Here is a 20,556-nt window from a genome sequence, read left to right on the forward strand (position 1 = left end):
GGACCACACAACATATCATCGCGTGATTCCAAGTTTACTTCGATATAACGGTTATTAGTGAATTACATTTCTCACATAATTCGGTGTACAGACAAAAAGATCCCACCTTATCTAGAGTATCATATTTTGTCGACATTTGGAAAGTTTACCGTCATAGTTTCTAATTTCCATCAGAACTGACATTTCTTATTCGATGTACTTCCCTCGCACAGAATGGTTGGATGACTATGATGAGAGTGAAGCAGTTAGCTTTAAGACACTGTTACTGTGGGTTTTAGGAGGATCAACTTTATTTTGACTATATACAGTATCTGAGAAACCATCTCTGTTTTGAAGGTTTTCTTACTGGAGAAAGCACTTCATACATGCATTGTGATGTTCAAGGCCAGTGCTATGTGTAATGTTCTGAGAAAGGGTTTGATGACCATTACTGTAATCATACTATTTTTTGGTCCACCACATATAATGGCTTAATGGCAGCCTAGCAGGTATTGCAAAGCCAACATTAGGTCTCCGTGGTGTATTCATTAAGTACCATTAATCAGTGCAGCACCATGACTTTCATTATAGCAATGGCTTTCATGGATGATAATAATGTGCTATTTTCAATGATTACTTTTCAATGTTCATACAAAGAGTTTCATTCCAATTCCAAAATGCTAAAGTACCAGTCAAAGGTTTGGACACACCTACTCATTCAAGGGGTTTTCTTTTTTTTCTTATTAAATAACACGTATGGAATAATGTAGTAACCAAAAAAGTGTTAAGCAAATCAAAATATATTTTAGATTTTAGATTCTTCAAAGTAGCCACTGTATGCCTTGATGACAGCTTTGAACACTCTTGGCATTATCTCAACCATCTTCACCCGGAATGCTTTTCCAACAGTCTTGAAGGAGTTCCCACATACAGTGGGGCAAAAAAAGTATTTAGTCAGCCACCAATTGTGTAAGTTCTCCCACTTAAAAAGATGAGAGAGGCCTGTAATTTTCATCATAGGTACACTTCAACTATGACAGACAAAGTGAGAAAAATCACATTGTAGGATTTTTAATGAATTTATTTGCAAATTATGGTGGAAAATAAGTAAAAAATATTTTTTTGCCCCACTGTATGCTGAGCACGTGTTGCTTGCTTTTCCTTCACTCTGTGGTCCAACTCGTCCCAAACCAACTCAATTGGGTTGAGGTTGGGTGATTTTGGAGGCCAGGTCATCTGATGCAGCACTCCATCACTCTCCTTCTTAGTCAAATAGCCCTTTCACAGCCTGCAAGTGTGTTGGGTTATTGTTCTGTTGAAAAACAAATGATAGTCCCACTAAGTTTAAACCAAATGGGATGGCGTATCGCTGCAGAATGCTGTGGTAGACATGCTGGTTAAGTGTGCCTTGAATTCTAAATAATTCACTGATACTATCACCAGCAAAACACCCATACACCATCACACCTCCTCCTCCATGCTTCAGGGTGGGAACCCCACATGCAGAGATCATCCGTTCACCAACTCTGTGTCTCACAAAGACACGGCGGTTGAAACCCAAAATCTGAAATGTGCACTCATCAGACCAAAGGACAGATTTCCATCGGTCTAATGTCCATTGCTCGTATTTCTTGGCCCAAAAAAGACTCTTCTTCTTATTGGTGTCCTTTAGTAGTGGTTTCTGTGCAGCAATTTGACCATGAAGGCCTGATTCACTCAACATTCTCCTCTCCAACAGTTGATGTTGAGATGTGTCTTTTACTTGAACTCTGTGAAGCATTTATTTGGGCTGCAATTTCTGAGGTTTGTAACTCTAGTGAGCTTATCCTCTGCAGCAGAGGTAACTCTGGGTCTTCCTTACCTGCGGCGATCCTCATGAGAGCCAGTTTCATCATAGCGCTAGATTGTTTTTGCAACTGCACTTGAAGAAACTTTCAAAGTTCTTGACGTTTTCTGGATTGACTGACCTTCATGTCTTAAAGTAATGATGGACTGTCATTTCTCTTTGCTTATTTGAGCTGTTCATTCCTTAATATGGACTTGGTATATTACCAAATAGGGCCATCTTCTGTATATCACCCCTACCTTGTCACAATACAGCTGATTGGCTGAAACGCATTAAGATGGAAAGAAATTCCACAAATTTTAAAAAGGCACACCTGTTAATTGAAATGTATTCCAGGTGGCTACCACATATAGCTGGTTGAGAGAATGCCAAGAATGTGCAAAGTTGTCAAAGGGTGGCTACTTTGAAAAATCTCAAATATAAAATATATTTTGATTTGTTTAACACTTTTTTGGTTACTACATGATTCCATGTATTATTTCATAATTTATGTCTTCACTATTATTCTACAATGTAGAAAGTAGTAAAATGAAAAAAAAATATTTTGTCTGGTATATGTATTAATTTTTTGAAATGTTGGCAAATTAGTTTGTTTTATTTAAATAACTTCTGAAAGAGATGATTGTGTTTTCCCCATCTAGTCATGGCATGTGATTGTTAAATGACAGACGCTATATATCCGCCTCATTTCCAGAGACAAAATTAAGTGGCACTGCAAGGTTTTACACAGTCAAATCTGATGTTCATACCCTGTAGTTTTGTTTAAGCCTTGTCAGCCACCTGCCTCTGGGGCACCTTGGCAACTTCTGAAGCCAGTCAGTCAGACAGTATAAATCACAAGCTGTCTCTCTGTCTTACCCACATCCTCCCAGACAGGTCTAATCAGCCGCTGGACGCTACTCCAGCTCAGGAGTCATCTTCAGTCCTCATCCTCATTGACAATGGAGTGACCTTAAGCGTTGGCACGAATCTCGTATCTGACGTCACCGCCCCTGCCCCGCCATTGAAACCGGCGTGAAAGATTCCAGCCTCACTCACTGTGTGCCATTTTGAATCAGGTGTACTTCAAATGCAGACGGTTGGGTCTGTGTGATTTTGAGTGGTCGTCGGGAGGGGGAAAAAAATGACCAATGTATTTTCAGACATCAAAACACATTCAGTTATTCAAACCATGCCCAGCCTGGCGGGGGATAATAGCGCTCCAACACGGGAATTAGTTCCGTTCCACTGCAAAATCTTTCATCTTCAAGACATTTTTTAAAAGAAAAGAGGCAGAGTTGGAACTAGTGAATTGTCAAAATTTGAATAAACCTCCTCCTCGCCGTTCTGTGAGGGTTGATCGACACAACACCAGTAGAATAATTTGAAAATGAAACACGAAATGTCAAACTGCACCCCATACAGACGCGTCGCGCTCCTAAGAATACTGAATTCTCCACAGCGCCTGTTCGCAGCAAGAGGTCTGCACGCACCCTGATGGTTCTCCAAACAGAACAAAATGGAGATTGAAACATGCAGTAACAGTAAGCACACATAACAAGGATGGAGAATGTAACCATACACAATAGAAAGGAAAAGCTGGCCTTCAGGCAGTTACAAGATCTCTGCTGTGAAAATGATGCCATCTCCAGGACTTTGACATGTACTAATGATCTTGCTCCGATACAATACATGATACAATGACAACCTATTTAAAATAGCCTAACCTCGGGTTGTATTGTGTTCTAAATCTCGAAAAATATGTATTCTTTTATTCACAATAATCCAAAGAAATAGATTTATACAATGGGACAAAGTAAGTTGGTTACAAGCTTGGTACCATGTAACCCATAGATACAGGGCAGGTAGACCCACCTACAGTACCCACACCAGGCTCCACCCCAGGGCCCTTCTCTCCCAGCCCAGTAGCCTGTGAGACAGACAGTACGGTGTAGGGAGTTGAGTAGTGGACTGACTCCTTCTCTTCTCATCATCCTCATCGTCACTGTGATCCTCCTCCAGCCTGTTGGGCTAATTTAATCCCCAGCCCTCTGGTGCCAGCTGCATTCTGTCCATGCCTGCGTCAAATTAACCAGATTAAAACCTAATCTACGGGGCTCGAGGATGATGCGGTCGGTACGTGTGTCCCTGCCTCCAAGAGGACTTGGTCCAATCCATCTCATTACTGAGAGCATGCCATAAATAAGAATGGAAGTTAATAAGGAAGGCATGGTTGTCGTAGACAGCTGCTATTGATGAGGCATTACCTTAATGCAAAGTATTGCCTCTGAAATGAAGGAACTGAACATGTTTTGAATACCTGCGACCGTTTTTCCGCATTACGATTTTGTATGAAAATTCATCCAAAACAACTGATGTCTGGAATGGTGATATGGTTGAAATGATATAAATACTTGCTTTGCCCGGTTCAGGAGCTTCAAATAATTTCACCGTTGGAGGTGTTTGCTTGTGCGAGTGTGTGTGTGTGTGTGTGTTTGTGCGAGTGTGTGTGCTTGTGTGGTGCTGGAAGAGATAATTAAGTTGAGTTCCATTGAGATCAAAAGGAGGTCCCAAATGTCATAGTGATTAGGTGGCTTTTATCTGGATGACATACATACTAATGGCTGTGTCTGTGTACATACTCTACTTGCAATTCAAACAAACCAGTTTGAGGTACTATATTTCCCGTTTCAACTAAATGATGTGTTAAGAGGCAGTGTTTTGGAATTGTGTTAAAGAAAAGTATTACATTTATTAGGGAGCAGGGTCAAAGCTTGTCATGGCAAGAACACACTTTCCTCATTTCAAATGGTTATGTGAAATAGCTTATTTTCTCCCCAATGCCCCTCAGTCTATTGCGTCATATCAGCAATCTCCCACATTCTCCTCCTGTTTGTACAAGCGATGAACTGTAAAAAGCATTTCTGGCAGTAAAATAGCAGAGATAGTGTGAACGAACGAATCAAATGTGCTGGGCACCTAAATGCAAAAGCACTTCTCAAGCGGTGCCAAACTGAACTATCACTTCGTATTTCAGATATAGGCCAATCTTACTCTTGATATCCCCACTCAGTATTCAGCTGCCTCTTCATAGGACCATGGCCTTATGCTGTGTAGTTAGTTCTGGTGTGGACTGACTCCAACGGAGGCTGCTAAAGGGGAGGACGGCTCATAACAATGGCTGGAACTGCGCGATTGGAATTGCACCAAACACAGATACCTTGTGTTTGATGTAGTTGGTGCCATTCCACCGGTTCCGATTACCATCCTCCCCAAGTAAGGTGCCACCAACCTCCTGTGACCGACTCCATGGAGACGTAACAGCTTTCTGTTACCTTCGTTCTAGTCCTCTTACTACAGTAATCAGATGGATCGTCTGTCGGTGGCATCGTGAACGTGCTGTTCTTATGTAGGTGTTATGCTCTATCGAACACTACACTACCCTTTCCCAGCTGTTGACAAAGTCATAGCGTGACAACAACCAAGAGACGACTAAATGATTGCTGATACATCTAACATACGTATGATCTTATTCATCTCATTTCAAGTGAAGAAATATACAACCTCTAATTATGTTTAATGTCTGGATGCAATCCATATCTGAATGGCTTCGTTTGCTTAATTTGCTGTTAATTGAGCTTTTCACCATACGTAGTAGTGAACTCCTGAGGCAAAGACTCAATCTGGGTGAAGCCGAAGCAGGGCTGAGGTTCATACCTCCCATTTCACCCCTTGATCACTGTAGTACACTAATGAGTGTTGCTTAGTAACCAGTGAAGCAGCTCTCGTGAAGTTAGCTTTTCAAAGAGAGTCACGCTTGTGGCATTTTTATTTGCTTTCCATGTGCCATCTGTATCCACATTAACATCAGAAAGGTCATCCTCTGCTTGAAAAACAATTATAGGGCATAATTACCAATCATTTTGGATTTTTAATGGAATAACAACTCCGATGACTGTATCCATATCTGTCCAGAAGGCAGGTTAGTCATTAGGCTCTGGGCTTGCTGTAACATTCTGTACCCATCCATTGCTCCGTCTTTTACCTGCTTTGGCAACATCTGCTCTTGTTGTTGATGCTTTCTTTTTCATTGAATTTGATTGGCGATTGAAGCGGAAATCAATTGAGGTTTGATGTGATTTACATTACGACATATAGACACATACATTTAGTACATGTATATTTCTACTCACTTCTATGGCTGCCCTCTCAACCTAAATTACCTGAACAAATGTACAGCTCCACTTAATCCATATAAATATAACTTTCAGAGCATACGGTTGTAGTTGGATTAGCATATTCTGTCAGACAAGCCTAAATATGTCCACAGGGGTGGCTGGACAAAAGCTCTCCAGTGTGAAGAAAAGCTTGAAATGGAATTGCCATTACTCAAATCAAAACCTGTAACATATTATCACACATTTAAATACCCTGTATGCTCTCCCATCATGAAATAATGATTTCCGTTGAGACTTGTAGAGAGAATGAGCCAAATATGAGTCAAATTAGAAGCGATGCAGAATGTGTTGTCCGTGATTATTCTGCAGGTGGTGATCTTGCACCTGCAAAAGCCAAATTATGCTTTTTGATTGCATGATTATCCGGCGTGTGGATTCAGAGTGCTGTCATTCAGCTCAAAATTGCTCACAAAGAGGATTCTATTGAGGTTAGATAAACGCTGTGTGTAGCATTCCCAGCTGAATGAATGGTCAACTCTCAAACTGATGATTCATGAAAGTTTAATGCGGCACCATTTCCATGGAAAAAACAACAACCCAAAATGCTCTTACAATATTAACAATACAGTCCACAAACAATATGAACAATACAGTCCACAAACAATATGAACAATACAGTCCACAAACATTATGAACAATACAGTCCACAAACAATATGAACAATACAGTCCACAAACAATATGAACAATACAGTCCACAAACAATATGAACAATACAGTCCACAAACAATATGAACAATACAGTCCACAAACAATATGAACAATACAGTCCACAAACAATACACTTTTACACAACTTTACATTAGTGTGCTTCATATATCAAATGCATCAATAATCATGAGAATTTCTACCCAAATAGTTGATTACGTTCTAATAGATTGCTAATCAAGAGGAACTAATATTAGCCAGCACAAAGAGTGGAGCTAGGCTACGGCTAATAATGTCATATTACTAGCAGAGCATCGATAACACAAATATCCGTTCAGTACACGTTCGAAAGAATTAGAAAGATTTGAAACAAGACCAATATTGGAAGACAGTAAATACCTTGTTCTCTTTCTATCTAGGTGTTAAGTTTGACGTTGTTTCTTGGATACTTGAACAACCTTAACAAAAAGTTATTTTTCTTTTTCTCTCACTCCTGTTTCCCATATACCCATTGAGTGTAAAACAGAGAAGGCAAAAAACCTGCTGTCAAAATAAAAGTCACACTAAACTGTCAAATATACAGTGAGGAGTGAAAGCTCGTACAAAAAACAAAGTCAAAATATAGAGCAGACATTGTGATCTGACACTCATTTTAAGGGGTTGATTTAAACTGTGCTCATAAGATAGAGAGAGAGAGCATCCAAATGTAATCCACTCAGTGGAGAGGATCATTTCAACACACGTTCCTTCATCTGTCCAAAAGTAGATTCCCAGTAGTCGCCAGTCCTAGCTTGGTACCAGTTTAGTAGACAGGTCATCTTCATTTAAACAATAGATAGATGATCTACTATGTGTTTAAGGCAGTGGGTGGGTCTTACTGTAAGTGCATTGTCATAGTATCTACTGTATGATTCTATCTTATCTTTGTTTCTGTTGAATGAGACTGCGTTGGCGTGATGTTCAGCCTAAGTAGGTTGTGATGAGCAGTGGTGAACACTGTGTGCATGGCCATTTCCTCCACTCAGTCATGCAAGTCTCCTCCAATAAGTTGACCAACACTTCACAATATGTTAAGTCTGCTTACGGTTCCTCTAGGTGCCATGACCTCCAAAACCCTTGAAATTCACTCCTGTACACTCCTGTTCACTCCTGTACACTCCTGTTCACTCCTGTACACTCCTGTTCACTCCTGTACACTCCTGTTTACTCCTGTACACTCCTGTTCACTCCTGTACACTCCTGTTCACTCCTGTACACTCCTGTTCACTCCTGTTCACTCCTGTACACTCCTGTTCACTCCTGTACACTCCTGTTTACTCCTGTACACTCCTGTTCACTCCTGTACACTCCTGTTCACTCCTGTACACTCCTGTTCACTCCTGTACACTCCTGTTTACTCCTGTACACTCCTGTTCACTCCTGTACACTCCTGTTCACTCCTGTTCACTCCTGTACACTCCTATTCACTCCTGTACACTCATACACTCCTGTTCACTCCTGTACATCCAATATCATGGTGTTTACTGTATTATGTACCGAACAGACCATTGTCGGAGGTTTGCTATTCACAGGCCGAATCCTAGTTTAGCGGTCTCTGTCAAGGTCAGACCACAGGAGAGGTGGGCACGACCGGCCAGCCTGCCAATGCTGTGTCATCATGAGGGGCGTCCAACTGAATGTAATTACACTGCCTGATGATTCAAGTGCTCAGTGCTGGCTCCAGAGGCGCGCACACAGTACCCTGCTCTAAACGTAGAGATACTCTCTTTTTATAGACCTAGTTCTTCCCAAAATCCATGCACTCCTCATCGTACTGTGCCACCATGTCTTACATTGGTCTGCCTGTGGCAATGTGGACATTTGCTGCTATTAGTCTCTGTTAGATTGAACAGTGATTGACAATCTAATAGATTTTCTAATGGATCCAATACTGACCACTTTTCTACATGCTGATGTGAGGAGAAAGCTCAAATGAGCCACCAGAATGAAAACCCGAGACAATACATTACCTTCCGCCTCAGTTCCTTCTACCTCATTAGTTCTGCTTAACTACGTTCATATGAGGCGCCCACGCTCCTTCAGTTTAGTTTTGTGGAGCTGCAATAATTTGTGAAGGTGGGCTGTCTGCTGTGATTGCTACCTGCTGGCTCTGTCAGGAGAAAACAGCTGTAGGTTTGATGCCTCAGTGCTGCATCATCATCAGACTCTGTCCTGATCAGTCAGGATTCACTCCTCCAGCATGGTTCTAAGACAAATCTTCAACCCCCAGTTTACAACTAAGATATTTTAAAGGTGCTTCCTGTTTCCACCCTCCAGTATGGGCATGGGTCAGTGGAAGTATAAGACTAGGAACTGAAGGATGCTGGATGATACTCATTTCTAGAATCAAAGTGACAGGCCTGTTCCATCAATGTATGCTATTTTAGGTCCAATCAACCAACCAGACACCAATAAAGTCCCCCAGTCTCCTAGTGTCCTTTACATTCCTGTCATCTATTCACATCACATTTGCATATATTGATTTATGATTGTCTGTCTGTCTGTCTGTCTCATCCACTCACCTAAGTAAATGGATAGAAATTCCATTTATTGTGATTGGTCAATTCAATCGGTTGACAAAGGGAGAATCCAGACACAGCAATTTGGGACACTTTCTTCTTCTCAGCATCTGTAGCTGCATGGTTATCAACGGTGTTCTGATATCAAGGGGGAGAGAGAGATGTTGACTGACAGGTCTGGCCAATGCTCGCGCTACCGAGATCACAACTGACGGACAGTTTCTGTGGGACAGAGAAAGACAAGAACTAAGGAAAAGAAAAAGAAAGTGTTGCAGTAGCATATAATTATCCTACCAGCTTCAATAGACTGTTGAAATGAATTTGGCCAAACCTTCTGTGGCTCGCCTTGCCTCCGTATTACTAAATAGTTGTTGTTACAGTTATCTATATTCAGCTTGCCTGGCAAACAAAGAGGCCATTTAACACAGTGAAAGTAATTACGTTATTTTCAGGCAGCAATGAGTTATTGGAGGACAATGACTATTGTTTGTAGTGTTGGGAGGACTACCATAGAGTGTGACCGTGGGGGCTATGTCGGTGAAGATTTAGCATTTTGGGATATTTTGAAAGGAACGAAGGGGCCATGGGATGGAAGTTCCATGTACCAGAGGCTGAAATGAACCTGACTCCGATTGGGGACAATGTCTCAGAGCCAAATTTAAAGGACAGTTCCACTGACTTCGACATTTCCTCTGGTTTTCTCATTGAACTACTGTAGCAACAACTATCGGCCTCTTTCAGCTCTCTCAAGAACAAGTTATTACGTCAGCTAAATAAAAAGAGTCTGTCTCTGTAATCACACATCTCCATGTGTAAGTACTAATGCATCGCTTCACACTGCATTCTAAACCAGCCCCAGACAATCTTCGTCAACAGCAGATCAACAAATAATTTGCAAACGGCCTTCATTGCAGAGAGGATCATTTCCATCCGGAACCTGTTGAAAACGAGACCCTAGGGGGGACGACGCCATCCATTATAGCCACATCAAAATGAAAGTTGCCCTGTGTGAAAGGGATTGGCAGAATAGAGGTTGATCATAATTGCCTAGTTCACGAGGGCCCGGGCAGATTTCCTCTGCCAAATCTATTCTTCCAATCCAAATCTGTCTCCGATCAGCCTGTTCTCAAGGCTGCGTGGTGTGATGATGCTGCTAGCTTCGGGGAGGAGGGAAGCAATGGATAGACTCCATTCTGCCTGCATGGCTTCTCTATGGAGGAAGACTGAGATTTTCAGATTAATGAAAGCTCGCCTCCTTTCCCTGTCAGGGGCAATATCTTCATGCCAGATATTGTCTCTGTGTTGTTACCACTAAACATTGTTCCTCCCCCACTAGCCCTCTTCACTGGTTTCTATTAAATACATATTGTGAAATAAAATCTATGTCGTCTGGCCATCCGTTGTGTGTTAATGTTCTCTCATAATTGCATGTGGACATGTTGTGGTTGTGTTAATAGCCATTAAATGTGTAAGCCTGTGGCAGAAGATGAATGGATCCTAAAGGCATTGTTGCCATGAACAGCAGGATGGACAGCTGTTCCCTTCCATGACAGTCATTTAACTTTGAGGAGAACCTGGGATAATCACTTGATATATTGGGTGTGTTTGTGCAGAGACACTTGCATCATATGGTACATTGGAGGAATAGGAGGCAGTAAAGTGGTTTAGTCCTTAATAACGTTAATGGAGTAATGATTTTTACTTTACGTAGTTGTTTGCCGGCAAATGCCATGTGTTCATTTTAAAAACCTTTTTAAACGCGCATTTACATTTACACTATCAATGACTTTTGGAATTGAAAATAATTCCTTTGGTTGAGGTTTTCAAGCATTGGTTATTGCCTACACTTCCCCATGATCAAAATCATGGTCACCAGTATAATGACTCAGAAATCCAAAAGTCCTACCTGAGTGGCCTCCCACCAGCACTCCCTCTCCCCTCCCCTCTCCGCCCCAGCCCAACCCCTTCCCCATGTCTTTGATGTCTGGAGTAATTAGCCATCACCTGTGAAGTAGAGAGGGGAACCAAGGCACCTCTGTGTAGCACTCCATTTTTCCTGCTAATGATGATAGTTTCTTCCAGGCAACGTTCCAGCGCATTGCCTATCAAATGTGGCGAAACGTGCGGCCCAGACCTCCACAGTGGCACTGCCCGACAGGAGAGATACCTACCTGCAGGATTTTATTAGCCTCCTTGCTATCTCCTCCTCACAAGACTGACCTGAGAAAGGTCAAGCGCAAATGCTTTCGGATGTTGATTCTTCCTCGCTGTGGATCAATTTGATTTGCGAGCAACATTTTGGCAAAGAGAAAATTGGGTACACAAATGATGTGCCCACAAATAGAGGCTGTTTAAATACAAAACAATTGCTATTAATCCAGCAATGATACATTGCACTGTATGTAACACATTGCTGAATGATATTGCTCCATGGTGCCTTACAGTAGTAATGCTTATCGTGTAATGCTTGTTCTTTATGGCAGATGTACATTGTCATTACCCCCACTTACTTTGATTAAAAAGCCATCTTTACACAAAGGGGGGCAACGTAATACCTCTCCCCCATTGATTTTATGAAGCTTGTTGATGCATGTCAGAATGGCAATAAAGCCTCTACACTGTGCCAATGTCAGTCCACACCTCTGACAAGCTTGTATGTTAAATGCCTGCTATGGGATTTAGCATAATGTAAAGGCATTAAGATGGTCCTTCATTTATTTTGAGGGGAAGGGTGGGGAGGGTTGGGCAAGAGAGTAATTGTGAGATGTTCCATAGGGTCCACTGGATTGTGAATAAATTGTACAACCTTGTGTGAAGACTTAGCCATTTAATAAACACACAGCCTTTTCCCTCACTGAGCAACGGACAGGTGGGTTAAATAAACCACAATTTATGAGAATGATTCCAATATCATCAGTATGATAATTGGTTTCTTCTGCTCTGTCATGAAGAAATACTGTTCGCTGACCAATATTCTAAATTGCAGTGAACATCACAGAAACAATGTAACACGGTATTTTGACCTCTTTGCATCAGACCATTGTTTAGCTAACCCCCGCACACACTTCAACTCAACAGCTTAACCTACCACCTAACTGAGCTTTTAGTTGTCACTTGCTTGAGCTCATTCAATCGATAGACCACGCAAGGCCGTGTCACATTAAAGTCAGATGTCTCCATTGAGATCAAATGGGCTTCTTGGCCTTTGTATGGAAAACGCTCCAGAAGACACATGTGATGAACATGCCCTTTCAGGGCAGCAGAGTGGACTAGTGGTCAACATAGTACGTCTGCTCCCTGGACAGTCACAGACAGCCATGGATGAATGCTGACAATTCTTGGTTCCCAGAAGGTTTCAGGTAGGTTAAGAACAACATGCCACTACCTCTTTTTTTGTCAATTTTCTTCGTTTTCTTAGACAGTAACTCTCTTATAATCTGAACGTTAGGAAAGTTCTTCCTCGTCTCCTTGCAGTCACCTCTATGACAGCGGCACACCCTGCCTGGCTGCATCTACATCAACGTAGGATGCATTGTAAGTGTAAAAGGGTTGGTCATTGTCGCATGCTACTGTCATAGAGCCGGCTCCCACTGTGCTCAGCCAAGGAAATTAATTGGAGACATGAAAGGTGGAGTAACATTTTGTGAGGTGAGCTCAAAAGTTACACATATAACCTAGCTGGTAATCAAAGGCCAAACCAGTGGAATGAAATGGCAGGAAGGGACAGAGTAGATGGCAATTCAGGAAATGATTACTTACCTGCAGCAGTACCTCCGAGGGCAAGAGAGGACTATGAACGACATAGGCAATCAACAAAATTGTGTTGAAAAAGTGTCTCGAAAAGGTTCACGATTAATAATGGCGGAGTTCGTTTGGCTGAGGTGTGCAACCTTGCGTAAAAGGACGAACCTGTTGACATCAATTATGAAAGGTGCAAATCTATCCATTAACTTGAGTACTTTGTAATTTATATTAATTTAATCCTGTTCACACTTCCACTGTGGTACTGTAGCTCTTAACCCTGTCAATAGATGAAAGCCCAGATCCTTTTCTCTCATTTCAGCTCATATTCCCCAGTTCAAAGCTATTTCCCACATACCTCATTCAGAGCTTCTATCAAACTTCTGAAATACTTGGATGAAGGACCATACAAGCTTAATATTAAAATGCATCAAAACTTCTAAATGAATACTGATTTGACTGCTACACAGTTCGACTGAGTTGTATATAGCCAAACTTTGGCCTTATAGAAAGGTTATCCCTGGCTTTCTCTGGCTTGCTGTACTATCAGTGTGCTCCAGAGAGTACCAGCATGCCACAGAGCCAGTTATTCTGACAGAACCAGTCCAACTAACAGAGGGAGCCAGAGGGAAGGTGCTGTATGTGTCAAGCGTAAATACCAAACTCTGATCAAGCCAATCATGGCACCCTGCGAGCGTCATCTGATTGGCTTGGCCTTGCGTCAGGGAACACTCTCTCTCCCCCCGATGGCCATTACAGAATCCCATCATGGCCAGAGTCATTTTCTCTCTCTTGATTTCTGGTTCCAGTGAGAAACCAAGTGTGTGATAAAACTAAATGCTACTTGTTACATTTAGGCAGTGTTGACTTCTAAATGCCTTCTGTCTGGCCGAACTGGGCTCTTATGTCTGCCGAGCTGGGCTCTTCTGTCTGGCCGAGCTGGGCTCTTGTGTCTGGCCGAGCTGGGCTCTTCTGTGTGGCCTAGCTGGGCTCTTCTACAGGCCTGCAAATGGGGAGGAAGTCCTGGGGAGTGTGGAGGCAGGCATGTGGCGTAGGGAGGCAGGCCTGAGGAGTGGGCAGGCAGGCCTGTGGCATAGGGAGGCAGGCCTGAGGAGTGAGGAGGCAGGCCTGTGGCGTAGGGAGGCAGGCCTGGGGAGTGAGGAGGCAGGTCTGTGGCGTAGGGAGGCAGGCCTGAGGAGTGGGGAGGCAGGCCTGTGGCGTAGGGAAGCAGGCCTGAGGAGTGAGGAGGCAGGCGTGAGGAGTGGGGAGGCAAGCCTGTGGCGTAGGGAGGCAGGCCTGAGGAGTGGGGAGGCAGGCCTGTGGCGTAGGGAGGCAGGCCTGAGGAGTGAGGAGGCAGGCCCGAGGAGTGAGGAGGCAGGCCTGTGGCGTAGGGAGGCAGGCCTGAGGAGTGGGGAGGCAGGCCTGGGGCGTAGGGAGGCAGGCCTGAGGAGTGGGGAGGCAGGCTTGAGGAGTGGGGAGACAGGCCTGGGGAGTGGGGAGGCAGGCCTGAGGAGTGGGGAGGCAGGCCTTAGGAGTGGGGAGGCAGGCCTGTGGTGTAGGGAGGCAGGCCTGAGGAGTGGGGAGACAGGCCTGTGGTGTAGGGAGGCAGGCCTGAGGAGTGGGGAGGCAGGCCTGCGGAGTGGGAAGGCAGTCCTGGGGCGTAGGGAGGCCGGCCTGAGGAGTGGGGAGGCAGGCCTGAGGAGTGGGGAGGCATGCCTGGGGAGTGAGGAATCCTCTTGGACAGAGGTCGGTCCCTCTGCTTGATGTACAAAGGGAGTTCAACAGAGAATCAGGAGGAACAACACTTCTGCTGTTTTGTTTATAGTTTAAATGCATTGCCCAATTAATGTTATTTTTGTAAATGGCCTCCATTGCCAATCAGTGCAATCCACATTGCATCTGTATAGATTAGAGACCCCTTGTCGATTAGGATTTGGGCTGGGGGTTGTGAGGGAAATGCAAATGAATGATAATTGAGCCGATCATCTGATGAACCTCTGAATCCATTAGATAACTAAGCACCAGTAGATCACTGATGAAACTGAGGAAGGACCATTAATTCCCTAATGAAAGAGGTCTCCTCCACTGGGGGTGTGTCAAAGGGACTTGCTAATGGACCTACCTCAGCACAATCATGCTGTTAGTCTATTGCTCCCCCCAACTGAAACCAAAACTATTGAAGAGCTTCTGTTGTTGTTCATGTCGAGTTTGTCATCCTGTTGGCTCTATAGTGAATTACACAGAGGTGGCAAAATCTAAAATCTGAACATGTAACAAGCAAAGAAAGATCCATCCTCCACTGTGAAGTGTATAGCCCTCAGCAGTTGATCAACATCGCTGTTTTGCATTTGAGGGCATAAAGCACCTTTAAAACATTCAAACGGATAGGCCATTGGGGAAGATGGTGCCTGGTCCCAAGAAATCACACACACACACACACCCTCTCATAGAACAGCTATTTTTAGACCTGGCTCGACACCCTCAAATGAGCCATATCTTGTGCTCTGCTTAGCCAGGTCCTTATTTGGAAAAGCAAAGAGTCAATGAATGCCAATGAGGCGGATCCCCCTGGGCATTTGAGCTCTATTCTGGGATGATAACTATGGGCAGCCTCCAAGGGGAAGAGCGAGCAACCTCGTGTTTATTTCCCAGCCCGTTATTTTCTCCTATGTCGGAGAATGATTTGTCTAATCTCTCATGAAATACCTTTTTAGTGGAGGAATGGCGGTGGCGACTCTCAAAGCCCTCCTGCTGGCCACTCACAAATATCATTGGCTAATTAATGGCTATTTACATCTCAGTCTTCTGGAGCAGAATGGACTCCTCCTATGCTATTTATTCTCAGCCATAAAGAATCAAAAAACAATAAATGTTTTTTTCTCCTACATGGAAATAGAGAGACGTATTAATTTTTGTTTTGGACAGAAACTGGAATTCCACTTTGGTAGTCTAAATAAGCATTCAAGCGGCAGTTATTGAGGAAGTTCTGAGGAGAAACTTTAAAAAGTTCAGCAAAGTGAATCTTAAGGGGGTTTCAGAGATTGTTGGAATCTGTTTCAAATGTTAATCACCTCTAGACACCCCTGTCTGAAGAGAAGGTGCTGTCAGTGAAGTTTAGAAGAAGCTTGGAGATGTGCCAGGTCTCTGTCCTGTTAGATGCCATGTTTCCACTCTTCCACACACCATGGACAGCCAATTAGAGGAGATTTCTGTCCATAAGCCCCAGCTATGTCAGAAGTATGACCAGTGACAAGGTGTAATGAGACACATGGCCTTTCCCTGGTGGCATTAGTCAGCCTAAGAACAACCACAGCCACAATGACCGACCGAGTTCAACTTCTGCACACCCGGATGATCAAAGAGACCCATTTCTGTTGAAGCCCAAATCTAATCGCTTGACACCCTCTACCAAAGGTAACAAACAACTTTCAGGATGGTTACCCCTCATAGCCTGTTTCTCATCAAGTGTTTGTTGTGCCCAATGGAATCCCGCAGCAAAGGATGCCAATTCTTTCCCTCAGGTGGAGGAGAATGGTCTTCTGCTCTGGGTCCACGGGGGCCAGTTGGGCTGCATTGTCACCCTAAACAACAAAGGGCCGTACTGAGTTCCTGGGATCATTATTCTCTCATGAATTACCCACAACCCCCGCAAAAAAACTCCTTCCCAAGGCCGTGAGGTGGCACACCGTCGGTGGGTCATTGTGTTTCTTCACCGACGAGGATGATGCTCATGGTTTATGCATGGAGGTCTTTTCTCTTTGAAACACAGAGAGAACGAGCAGCGTGAGTGGCGCCATAGAGCCTGAGTGAATGCTTCGAGATCTGTTTATTGACATCTGGTTGTTTTCTATTCTTCTCTGTAATCCATGGCAGCCCTGGTTGTTGTCATCATCTGAACCTGGTTGAGTGGCTGGGATCCATTTTGTTTCTTTGTGTGTGCTTCATTGTCTGCCATCTGCCTCCTGAAAATGAAACCACCATGTCAATTTCTGTGTCCTTTTGTTCTGGCACAGATCACTCGCACCCACCCTGAAATGGGAAATGGATGTGACTTACATGTTTAGGACTGCGTGAGGTTTTGAAAATAATTAAATGTATTTTATGTTAGTATCTAAGAGGGTGGTATTGTTATAAGAATATGTAGCTGTATTCAACTTTGCAAAATAAAAGTGTTCCATTTTGATGCACTGAGTGCTAAACCGAGTGAAATGGAATAATGTTCTGGCTGCAACCATGCCATTAAGGGAGGAAAAATGGATTTTGTGAAAAACAACCAAACGACAAAGAGGTAGAAAGGTTATTTTAAAAAGCCTCCCATCTGTCCATTTTTATGGCTCCGAATCCGTCAGTACTTCTAAATGAATAGGGTCACCTCTACGTCAACATTGTGAAGTAAAACCCAGTAATATGCCTTCAGTAAAAAGCTACAATGCTGCCACTTCAGCTATCTTTGGCTTTATCCAACACTGACTGAATCAGGAGTGTATTCACAGCTCTTAGTTATCACTCACTGGAGTTTGAGTCATGTGAGCGCATCATCACTAGGCTGTGAAAGGAAAATGTCACCTCCACAGGAACAGGATGGAGAGGACAGGGGCCTCTTAAGTGGAAGTACATTGTCGTCAATGCTTTCCAAAAACAAAACCCAAATTAATCACAAAGGTTGTTTGCTATCACGCACAGCCTTGGGCAATTCAATCACTCCAGGGCGCCATTAGTGCTGTTGCCAAGTTTGAAAAAAGTACAAAGATGGAAACAAGTATGAGGTCATTAGTGATGTCATACATTTTGGCATGAAGAGGATCTCTATGGTTGAACGACCTTTTCTTCAATTCACTGATCATTGTTTGTCTTTCATCAATCCACATCCAATTTAAAACCAACCCCAGTAAAGTAAGTTAAATGTCTGACAGAAGCTAAACTGGATTTATTGGCTAATGGTTGTGATATCCTGTACAGCTTCTGGTTGAAGGCCGTGGGCAAGGTGCATTTTGAGAGTACAAGCAGAACCACAGTGGCACAGTTACAACTCTATTTTCAACAGAATTGTTGACTCAGCCAAGTCATGGCACAAATTGGATCTTCCACAGAGCCAAGCTTGTTTGATCAAGTGATCTGTGACACAACATGCTGGGAAGGTTTTTGTTTAAATCAGCGCTGTCTATTACATAACCCATTATGATGTATGATGTTGCTTATATATGATTTGAGAAGCATGTGTAAGGCATTTGAAGACTTTATGAATGCTCTATAAAGCCTTTATAATCTTGTCTCAGTGTATGCATATTCGTGTGCATCTACAATTACTTTAAAAGCCACTTGATAACATTAAAAGCTCATGACTAAAATGGAAATGTGTCAACTTTTCTAAACTGGCAACTTGTTTTTGCAACTGCCACATGATGAATCTAGGGCATGATGATAAATGTACCTTTTGCATAATGCAATAGTAAGATGAAGGAGTAGGGATAGGAACTTTAGTCTGACAATGTCAGACAAAAAAGATCCATTCTAAGCATCATTTCTGACAGCATCCTTACAAGTCACCATCTTTTCAACTCCACTGTCTGTCAGATTGACAGGCCAGTAAAACAAAGGGGAATCCGTTCTATTATTCACAACATACCCAACATATACACGTGTTAATCTCACTTCTTCTCCACATTTAAATCCAGTTAGTGACATGGGAGTGCATTTTCATGTCAAATTAGCTGTTCCACGTCTTGAAACACCATGTCGCTGTTCATGGTGCTGAATTCACATAGGTAGCATACAGCCTAGTTGTCGGAAAACGATGTAAACAAATCAGAACAGGCTACCTTTCCTGGGCTACCTCTATAAACATACAAACAACTGACTTTCGTTCATTACGATACAATAATAGGAGTCATACCAAATAGGCTACTATATGACTAGTGCAATTACGCGATTCACATAGGGAAGGAGAAAGAGAAGCATATGATCGATCATTGGTTGAATACAATTCGGCAGTCTGTTGTCAGACGTGGGCATAGTCACTACACTAGTCTATGGATATTATGGCTGGATGCGATTATCAGTTACATCCGTGGATTTAGTAGGTGAGTAGCTCATCCTTTTGATGTGTTAGTTGAAACAAAATCTAGCAACATTGTGAGAAAATGAAATATATATTTTGCCCATTCATTTTGAAGGACACGTGCTTATTTGTCTGCCACATTTTTGTGTTGCCGCTTGATCTATGGGTGTTCTTTTGTTCATGGTTGGAGCGATTATTGCATATACATAAAAATACTATACAATACTATACATACTTAACATTAGATATCCTTCGTTTTCGAGACAGAATAAGCGTGTTCTGTAAAGGAAGCATCTTTGATTGACTTGGCAATGAGCCAATCTCTTATTGGAAGTTGGTTGGTGCTGTACAGGGTTATTTAAACAAATAGAAAGTCAATTTGAGCGAATTAGTGGTTTGTTTATTGGCAACAATCTGACAATTATTTGGGTAAAAAATGATAGCCTTCCCTGTTCCGTGGTAAGAACAATGAAATCGCGCTTGTTTTCTTGGTTCGCTTTTTAAATATTGTAGTTTAGAGACATTTGCATTCGAATGTGTTTCGAAGCCTTAACACAAAGGTTAAAATAGTGATGATGGTTTCTTTTACATTCAGTGCGTTTCCATGATCATAGTTCATGGTTGCAAATAGAGGCATGAATAGCCTATGCCATATATACTCTACAGCTGCGTTCCCCAACTGACGATTTTATTTGACCAGCAAATCAGCTCCAATGGATTAGAATTGTGGAAATCTTCCAAAGTATTCCCATGCATAACACAAACATGGGATCTATTCAAATGTAAGAAATGTTTATAATTATTATGTTCTAGTAACATATTATGTCTGTTTTGGGCTTCTTGCGGTCAATTTACAAATGATTATGTTCTGGCCCCTTGACCATCAGAGAAAAAATCGTCCCGCAGCTGAATCTATTTGATGATCCGTGCTCTACAGGTCAAAATGCCTCTCTCAGTAGGTTTGTGTGTTGGCTTCAACAACCTCCAACTATCAAGCTTTTCTTAATTACCAGAATCCATTTATATTTACCAAGCCTCTCTGGAGTACAAACCTACTTCTTTCTCACTTTTAATTTGTGTGCACTTCAATGCACAGGTCCTTATTTGGTCATTCAGATAACAATAATAATGCAATCTTCCCTTTTCAGATCTGACGTGGTACCCCAGTATGTTAATTAACGGGTATCATATTGGCTCAATGTAAAACTCTGCATTTGGGCTAGAGCAAAACTGTTATTCACAACACAATGAATCAAATGTTCAGATTAAGGTAACAGTTGTGAGGGCTACTGGGAGTCTAGGTTCCTTCTCTGGACTAGTTTCTGTTCACATTGCTGTTTTACCATGCTCACCTACTTCCCCCTATACAGTTTTAGACTTGAAGCAGAAGCTCCTATTCAGACAAGAGGGAGGCTTCTTCCTTTGTGAGAAAACACACTCATAGTCATGTTTGAGTTCACTGAACCACATGTTGTTTTAATGTTGCCTTGGCCTACGTTCACTCTTGTAC

At 42.6% G+C, this 20,556-nt stretch overlaps 1 protein-coding gene across 5 annotated transcripts in view; it reads left to right on the forward strand.

The window, feature by feature from the left end:
- LOC110490458 (synaptotagmin-1) overlaps positions 1-20,556 on the forward strand; it is a 209,706-nt gene that overhangs the window by 45,063 nt on the left and 144,087 nt on the right. The window contains exon 1 of one of the 5 annotated variants that reach the window (XM_036944839.2): positions 18,698-19,068. The exons of 3 other annotated variants lie outside the window; for them this stretch is intronic. The gene's annotated coding sequence lies outside the window, so the exon portion shown is untranslated. Of the gene's footprint in view, positions 1-18,697; positions 19,069-20,556 lie in introns of those variants that run through there. One more of the 5 variants, XM_090200708.1, reaches the window with a different exon arrangement.

This window comes from Oncorhynchus mykiss, chromosome 15, assembly GCF_057628025.1.
Source record: "Oncorhynchus mykiss isolate SJ-2025 chromosome 15, ASM5762802v1, whole genome shotgun sequence".
Classification (NCBI taxonomy): Eukaryota; Metazoa; Chordata; class Actinopteri; order Salmoniformes; family Salmonidae; genus Oncorhynchus; species Oncorhynchus mykiss.